Source organism: Bactrocera latifrons, unplaced genomic scaffold (genome assembly GCF_001853355.1).
Source record: "Bactrocera latifrons isolate USDA-ARS-PBARC rearing strain unplaced genomic scaffold, ASM185335v1 scaffold_71, whole genome shotgun sequence".
In the NCBI taxonomy this organism is placed as follows: domain Eukaryota; kingdom Metazoa; phylum Arthropoda; class Insecta; order Diptera; family Tephritidae; genus Bactrocera; species Bactrocera latifrons.
The window spans coordinates 460,011-469,765 of NW_017537390.1; the positions used below are offsets into that span (position 1 = coordinate 460,011).

The following is a 9,755-nucleotide window of genomic DNA, read 5'->3' on the forward strand; positions in this document are numbered from 1 at the left end:
AAAAATGAAATTTAAATCTCTTAATAAAAAAATTAGTGAAATAAACTTTTTATATATTTAAAGCATCTCAAAATAGTTTTATTTTCCAGAAATTTGTTATTTTTTCTATGCAAAAAAATTTTAAATTTTCAAATTTCCTGAATTTTGCTCGACAGTGCTGTTTTTACTACGCAAATAGTTCTATTGTTTGATTTCCACTTCTTAGCTCGGTCGCCTGCTCTCTTTTTACTTCGCTCTTCTTACTATTTTCCATCATAGTTTTCTCTTCTCTACTTCCACGATACTCACTCAGTGCTCTTCTTTTCACTACAGCATTTATTTTAATTAAAATATATTCATTACATAACTACTAAATAACATATTCGAGTTACAGTTGTTTTAACGGAAACGGAAGTTATATGTCAGTTATGAATTTGTGTTTCGTTTTCTGCTTATTTTTTTTAATGTGTTTTAACGAGTCTCTACATACTTTTTGTCTACTCTCTCTTTCTCTCTCTCTCGATATATCAACGCTATTTCGTTTGCTGTATTATATTTGTTGTTCATTTTGTTTTGTTATATTTTATATATATTTTTTTGTATTTTTAATACACTAGCTGTTAATCTATAAACTCAATTTGAACGGCAGTACACACATATACACACATACGATGTAAATAACTCATTTGGCATTGACCACTAATTAGAAACGCCGCAAATTAATTCAAAACTTTTAATTCCACAAGCAGGCGAGTCATTAAAGTAAAAAATTTACAAATTTATTGAATTTCGCAAATAAACATGAAAGAAAAATTAGTGCAAATGAGCTGGGAAAATAAGAAATACAGCAATATTTTAAAATTGTATGTATTATTTTTATTTGTTAAAAAATTCAATTCAAACGCCATAAATTAAATAGCGCTCTTCATATGCATGATTTTAATAGTTTTCGCTAATTTTTCCAGTCATTTCATTTAAATTGGTTTTTCCACTTTCCACTCGTTTTATAAAAAAATATCAAATTTGCTATCAAAGTTGTTGCGTCATGGATTAAAAAGTGCTTAGCGAAAAAACAACAGTCCATTATGCAAAGTCATTAGATATTAGCGTCGCGTAATGCTGATTTAAAATTTCAGCTCATAAAAAGTTGCTATGGTTTTATATACGTTTTTTATTATTATATTTCGTGATAATATTTTAAAAAAAGTACAGGGTGGCCTTTCTTTTAAAGCGCGTTGTAAAAAGTAGATATCTGCTAATATTATAAAGAAGAAAGGCTGCAAAGCTAGTACTTAACGAATGTGAAAAATTCTGACAGCGGTGGGAAGCTATACTCACTCCGGTGAACATAGGCTATATTACATTTTGAAAAAGGCTAGGGATCTTACTATAACGTCTAGTTAACCCCAGGTGCAAAAAAATTACCTGAAAACTCCTTAAATAGCGCGCGGTGCTAATACTTTTTAGTATCGAACAAAATTACTATTATGTTATTCGATTCCGATATTCCATTTGAAAGATAACACGAATTTAAAAATGTAGTATTTTAAAAAAGTCGCGTGGTCGCAACATAATATGCGTTGTAGGCGCCATTGGACCATGAGAGCGGAGCTAATATCATGAAATAAAAAATTGCTCAGTTAGCTACCTACGAAGCGATGGCGTGCGGAATTAAATACTAATAATATTAAAAGATTGATGTCCACATCTCATCGTTTGTATGAGGTCCTCTTCACTCAAGTGGGCGAGTAATAGTCCGCTAATATTTAATATTTATCGTCCCAACTGATTAAGCTTGTTAGTCATTGATGCATTAGCACTGTGCAATTTTGACCAAAAATTGATTTTTACCTAAACTCCAAATGATCTCGAATTTTTTGAAGTAGATGAGAGATCATTAATATGAAGTTCATTAACAACCAGAATGCTCGAGTGAAATGACAGTCACTGTCGGCGAGTGCGTTTCTTAAATAGACAAGAGTCATAAAATCGCCGTGCTTCACAAAGTTTGGCTCTGAAGGACCACTTTGTGCCACATTTTGTAACATGATATGAATTTCTTTCAACATAAGTTGAAATTCATACAAAAAATATTTGCCAACCTTCAAATTCACTGGAAATGTTATCAAATATTTGCTGTCAAATTGAGTTGACATACACTAACCTCAAAAATTTCCAGATTTTACAGCTTCCCACTCAATTTTGTTGGAATTATTTGAAAAGCTAAGCAAAGGCAACTAATACTTGGCATATTGCCAAATTCAAGCCATGCTTTCATGTTGGAATCAAAGTTGTCGGGTAAACAGTCGAAGTTTTTCGAACCTTCCGTCTTCTTACTGTTGCCAAAAAAAGTGGCAACTTGATGATGCACCTTGTATGTCAGTTTTACAGTAATTTAAGGAACATTAAAGTCACACTAAACTTCAATATTTTAGTCAATATGCATTTCAGCAAATTTGGAAAACAATAGTAAGGTATATATAATATATAATAAGTGTTAGCATCAACGTAAGAGAGGCCTGAGTCTTGCTATTAGTATTGAAAAACAAATATTTTCAGTAATGTTGAACAAATTTGTATTAAAAGGAAATGTTTCGAAATGATATTTTATGTTAGCGTCATTTTTGAAATTTTTTATATTTTAGTTACGTATTTTTTATGCTTCGAAGTTAAACCCGAAAAGTATGCTTTTATCAACTAAACTTCGCTTTCAGAATAAAAAGCGTTAGATTGTTAACAAAAATTTTTCTTTAAAATTAAATATTCACAAAATTTATTACTAAAATGTCTATATTTCAATTTTCCCTCTGTAGTTTCACTGTTTAGAGAAGTTATTTATTTGAAACACTAAAGGTATGCTACAATATATGACCTTGTAAGGAATAAAAATTGTATAATTTTAATTCTGTTAAAGAAAATTTTCTTTGAGGTGTTGAGAAGCTTAATTTACTCATATGTATACATATAAATCAATTATGGGAGGAAAACATCCTGTAGTGTCGAAGTTTAGTGAAGTAATATAGTACATTTGAAACAATAAAGGTATGCTGCCAGATATATGAACTTGAGTTAAAACCTCATAATTTTATAAACTTCATGTATATAGAGGGCATTATTTATAATCTTTAATTTGGTTTTTGGATTTTGTTTACCATTAGTTAAAGGTTTAAGCTTACTAAGGGACAGTAATTCCTAAAATATACCCATTATGTACCTTTATATTAAAGAAAGAATCGCAGGTCCTCATATATGAAAATTTTCAGCTAAGTATGAAGAACATAGAGCTAATAACCTTAAATGAAGATAAAATTAATTGCATACATTTAAGTTATAATTCTGGTTAATTTTTGAGATATAAAACCGAAAGTTCCTAGCAACGATTAATTCTTGAAAATAATCATAGTAATAGTGCCACAGATATCTCTGTATTTCTTGATAAAATTAACCAATCAATCTGGCAACAGGAAGTTACTTGAAAATTGAATTGTAATAAATCTCGACATCGTGACACTCGCAAATTGCATTCGCACGCACACACACATCAATGCATACATATGTATGTATGCCATGCACAACATGCATGTGCAACACTTGATCTGGCAACTGTGTGGCATTGTCTGCTGTCAGTTAAAGTTATTAATTTCATTTGCGCAGCCCCAGCTGTCACATCAGCAGCTGTCAGACGCGGGTGCGGACACACACACACATATATATATTATATGTTGAGAAATACATATTCACATACACACATGTACGAGAACACTTGAAAAAAGCGTGCAAATGGCATATTCCCAACGAGTAGCCACATTAACCACAAATACGTTTACAACGACAACAACAGCAACTACACAGAATACAGTCGACGTTAATAAATCGAATAAAAATCGCACCGAGTGCCGACATGCCACCGATGAGTAACACGCGTTTTCATGTTACAATGGATTTTTTATGCGCTTTTATTGTTGTTGCACCATTTTATTGTTGTTTTTTTGCATTTATTTTGTTGTTTTTTACATTTTATTTTGTTGTTGCGTGTGCTTTTTTTCTTGTTTTCGTGGCACTTATTAATAAATGTAGACACAATAAATTTGTAACAAATGTGCATTTGTATGAGTGAGTGCTTTATTTGTTGCATAAAATTATATCTCACTACTATATATATATATATAACTATGTATCCGCTTGTGTGTTATTGCCGCCATGGCGTATGCCGCTGACAGTTGGAAATGTTGCAACTCAAGCAGGTGCCAACAACAATGGTGCGGTGCGGGTCGGCAGGAAATAACGGTAGCGAAATTAACTTAATGCATTTTTAATTTTATTCATTTGCAGTTCTTTTCAACTTTTTTGGATTTTATAATTTTATTATTTGTTTTTGTTGTTTGTTTGTATTATAAATACGTTTGTCTGTTTTAAATGGCAACTAAATGCTATAATTATATTTAATAAATTGCAAAAATAGCGTGTAAATTTATCAAGTACTTCTGTGTGTGTGTATGTATAGAAAATATGTGTGCGTGCATGTTGCTGGTTATATATATTTTTGCGTCTATTTGGCAGTTGGCTGGCAAAATATTTAAATTTTAAAATTTTTTGTAGCAAAATAATTGAAGCTGATGTCTTTAGAGAGAAAGTATCTGGTATTTACCTTCATGTTTTAACCCACAGTGAAGTGAACTAGTTTAGGTAGCTTACAAAACTACCTTCCTTGTAATTAGTATGACCCTAAGGTCCAAATTGTCATCCGACAATCTTCCCTCCAAACAAATAATTGATACCTTTTAGCTATTGCTGTCCGGCGAGATGAAAATTGTTACTCTCATGGCAACCTATTGTGCCGATATAGGTCTAATATTGCTTTAAATATGGTCGATAACGGTCAGGCGCTCCTGTGCCTCAAAATTTTATTTAGCCAGTCGACGATTATATGAACTCATAAAAAAAAAAATTTAATGATTACACGTTTATTTTATTTTCGACTAGACACTTCTAGTTTTAAACTGCAGATATGTCTCGGAAATATGGTTACGTTCAATGTTGTTTCTACCCTCATCATTTTATTGACGTACTCCCTCTCTCTCAGAGCTAAAAAATGTCTGACAAGTTTTGTTTCATTGCAGCATTCCTATTTAAAAGTTGGTGGTTTTCTCGAATGATTTGAATTTCATTTCAAGTAAGTTAAGCATAGTTATAAAGTGCTGGAAAAGTATGCGCAAGATAATGTCAAAAACTTGTACAAGCATTTTTTTTTAGAACCTTTATCTAATTTGTTCCTGCATGACTTGTTGTTCTCTTTCATATAATATGTGTTTATTTGTGCCGAAAAAACATTAGATAATATTTTGGTGATTATTTATTACAATATATGTAAAAGCTTAACATCCAAAATATGTACATAATATAAAATTATGAAAAAATATACTTTACACTGAGTGTAAAAAAAAAAAACAATTTTTTTATTCCTTAGTTTAACATACTACTGTTTGAAGACTATTGATTTAATAAAAAATAATTTTTTTCGAAATTTCAAAATCTGCCTATATTGATATTCAGTTTATCTTTAAAAGAGTTTTTCCCGGAATTGCTGCAGTCATTACTCGGAGACGGTTTTTATTTAAAAAAATTTTTTGTTTGCATATTCTCTTTAAATATGCCTACTTCTATAGCTATCCAGATCATCAAAAATTATCAAAACTTTCGGTAAAATACACTTTTCTTTAATTTTCAATTCTTTGTTCTTTACGATCTTAGAACATTGTATGGACGAAATCTTCTCGGCAAGATTTTTTTTTAAGTTTTTTTTTAAAGGGCAAGGTCGCAATTACTGGAGGCTTTTCTTTGCGTTTTTTAATTTCGTTGGAGATTGCGAAAAACTCGCAAAATATTTAATTATTTTCTTTTCTAAATTTTTACGGTGACTCTTAAAATATGATACAATTTACCCTTTAAATTTCAAAGCAATGACCCCGTAGTAGTTTTTTTTTTTTTACCGAAAAATCGCATTTTCTAGGCTGTTACACTAAGAGTGCCCCTTAAAACCAAAAAATTATACCACATGCTTGAAACGTGCAAAGCAAAATCTTCTTAATTACCTGGCTAAGATGTGTTAAATGCATTTCTCAAAGCATTTTAGTATTTACCTTCTTCCATCACCTTGCAATTTTGCAATTGGAACTCCCAAGTCTATCTGTTGTGTAAACTTTGATCGGAAGGAAGCTTCTTTTTTTAAGCAGTCGTATTAAAGACCGGGGTTTAGGTCCTCAACACAACTAAATGGGTCTACAAAGTTATGGATCGTTGATCACCATTTAAAAGCAAGATTCCGCTAAGAATTACAAGGCTTTTTCTAATAAGATATCAACATATTTTGGAAAAGTAGCATAGATTTAAGAATCTGTACATTCAATTACTTTCTTCTATTCTTTCCAAAAATTCTATCCAAGAATTTTTTAGCATTTGAATGAATCCTGAAAATAGTACTGTTTTTTATGTACGCTTTGGCATTAATACTTATAAAAGGATTACTCGGAATTTCGTTTTAAAATTATTAAGTTTAGAATTAGTTTTAAATTTCAAGAGTTCAAGCGGTTTATTTACTAAAAAATGCTTTTAATACGAAAAAAAACTAAAGAAATTTCTTAAAACAATCTGATTTACATTTAGAACATTAGAAACATATTTCAACCAACACTTCATAGCAGTTTCAGTCATGGCCAATCAATGCTAACCTCTGATGTTTATTTCATTCTTAAGGCGAAAAACATATAAACATAGCTTTATTCCTTTATTTCCATTGCAGTACATGTACAATCATGACTTTTCAATCAAAATTTCTAATTTTTAACTTAAACTGAATACGGAAAACATAGAAATATAGAATTTAGGTTCCTAGAAACAATACCATGGTAGTGACTCCATAAAATAAGTGTTTCCATTTTCAGTCCTTGTGTACCACAAATGTAAATACAAAGCCTATTTTCAAGTATTTAAAAAGCCATAGCGTAAGACTGCAAACTTTGAAATAAAAAATATTTGAAAAAAATGTTAAAACGCCAAAAATTTTCAGTTTACATACGAATTTGTGGAATTTTCATAATATTACTGATTATAGCAGTGAAAAATTGATTGAATGCATTAACCTTGGCGCTGCTAGTCACATTCCACATCATAGTTGTAATTCTAAAAATCGTGCAGAAAAAAAGAGACATATACAAACAACCCTGATCAATAACAACTAGATGAAGTCATGTCTGCTATTTTAAATACTGCGCCTACTACACTACACAAATTAAAAATAATTTTTATTTCCACATAAATATGTGTTAATTTATGCTTACACCACCACTCTACACACACACTTAACTCAGATGGAATTGCAAACGTTTGAAATATGTCAAAAATTACAGTCACATCGATTTGTTTCATTCACATATCAAATTAAAACGACTATGAGTTATGCAACAAGCTGTTAACTTGTGTTGAAAAATGCGAATATGTTTTGGTATCTAATTAACACACTTATGAAAATGGCGCATATCTCAAGCACAGCTTTGCATAACTTTGACACTTTGTCGACAATGCTAGATGAGTGTACGAGATAAGCTCTTATTGCAACTGGTGTCTCTTTACAAAGGTGTATATAAAATATATGACAATTCACCACTTGAAAATATATTGTAAGCGGAATTGTTATTGATGCATTTGTTGCAGCACAAAGCGCTACAGTTGCCACAACTGTCAAAGTGAATGTCAAATCGACTCAATTGAAACATAAATTATGATAATTCCACTTTAAATATTTGAATGACTTTTTATAGGAGAATGCCTGGGTGTGTAATATTTGAAAGAGACACATATGTTGATGCAGGGAAACAAGAGCGAACTGGGTTGTCATTATTACGAATAAAATATTGAAAATTATTTTTCACAAAATTTAATATTTTATATTACTTCTATTTATTCAAAATATAAGAAAAACACTTTAGCCAACAGTTTCTACTATTGTAGTTTCAGTTAAGGCCGATCAACGATAACTTCAAACTTTTATTTCATTCTCAAGGCAAAAACATAGAAATATTTGAGCTTTATTCCTTTACGGAACAATTCCAGTTCAATTGCAGTTATGACTGTTCAACCATAACCTCAAATTATAAACTCCTTAACATGGAGGTCATAGAAACATAGAATTTAGCTTCTAGAATTTATATTTTTGATATTAATGAGCTCTATTCCTTTGCGGGACAATTCCAGTTCGGTTTCATTCATGACTCTTCAACTATAACCTCTAATTTTACACTTCACTTAATATGGAAAACATGAAAACATAGAATTTAAGAATTTAGGTTCCTCGAATTTTATATTTCAGCTTATTTGAATTTAATTTTTTTAAATAATAAAATTGTTTACAAAATTTTTGTGCTGTGGCAACCCTATACCAACACCCTACGCAACAAATAATACATTATAAACACCAAAAATCTTGGGAACAAATGACTTTCATTGTATTATAACAATACCTCTTAACAGAYGCATTTACAAAAATAATAATAGCAACAATTAAAGTCAACTTGTAACCAACAACAACAACTTAAACCCAAATATGTTAAAGGGCTGGTAAATTAAGATGACAACAAACGCTTTCGGTGGTCGCGCATGCAGCACATGACATCGCACAACAACAACAACGCAACATGAAAATTTTAAAGTAGAAATTCCAAAAATCTTTGTAACTTTTGTTATAGCTACAAAACCAAGCTAAACCAGTCTGGCCAAACCAGGCAAAGCAAGTGACACAGAGTAGCCTCTGCTGCATGCCAAAAGCGGGTGCTCCAATTTTCCGCTATCTGAAATCGGTAAATGCTGGTTGAACGTTGCCGCTGCACTCGATTTCTCGAATTTCGGCGTAAATTTTGTGGCATTGCAAGTCGATGCCGTACAGCTCGTATCGCGACGCAAGCATACGTGCCACTGCTCCATTTATTATATATATATATATGTAAATGTACATATTATATGTATTTAAGTATTTATCTGGCGTGTCGGCGTAACACTGTCAGTCGTGTGACCGTGACCGTGATACTGTAAATCATGTTGGGCGGTCGCCTGTTTGGACGCCCACTTTGGCTATTCATAATGTTAGCTACGCTTGCTGACAGTTAACATTTAAGTTGTTGTTCAGCTTTTGTTGCTTTTATGCTTGTTATTCGGCATTTAGTTGTCGTTATTTGTTATAAATGTATTTCTGTGATTTCGTTGTTAAATATATCTTACTTATATATTGTTTGGGTTATTTGTCTTGATTTTATGCCCTTTCTATTACATGTTTCATGTTCGAATGTCAGCTGTTGATTTATAAAATCGAAAATCGCTTTTCATGTGATTTAAATTTTAAAGTGAAATGGATATTAATACACATATTCAAGTTTTGAAATTCCGAGAAATCCATATTTCGGGAAGCGACTATCAACAGTCATTTTAGCATTCAAAATCCCAACGATAGTCAATGACAGTGTCATTTAGATTATTTCGGTCACACACTGTTTCATAAAATCTTTGATACAATTTTGAGCAGATAGTACTCGAACTTAATTTTTTTTTTTTTTAATTTTCAAATTTCAAAAGAGTTATTAAACTATTCGAAAGTTTTTAAGTTGAGTTAAATTTTGAAAATTTGTTTAAATTTTGTAGGTTTTTTTGATTTAAATTATTAAGAGTTAAAATCTTGAAAATTTTTAACGAAAATATATTCAAAATTTTTTATTTAATCATAAGACATC

The 9,755-nt window shown here is 30.9% G+C and overlaps 2 long non-coding RNA genes across 3 annotated transcripts in view; one reads left to right on the top strand and one right to left on the bottom strand.

Annotated features, from left to right (window-relative positions):
* Positions 1-9,755, top strand: part of LOC108976001 — a 424,947-nt gene that overhangs the window by 347,453 nt on the left and 67,739 nt on the right. The gene's annotated exons all lie outside the window — the stretch shown is intronic.
* On the bottom strand, positions 5,955-9,619 carry LOC108976002. The gene is made up of 2 exons (XR_001993912.1): positions 7,055-9,619; positions 5,955-6,993 (listed from the first exon to the last, which is right to left on the bottom strand). It is a non-coding gene; the product is annotated as an uncharacterized LOC108976002 (long non-coding RNA).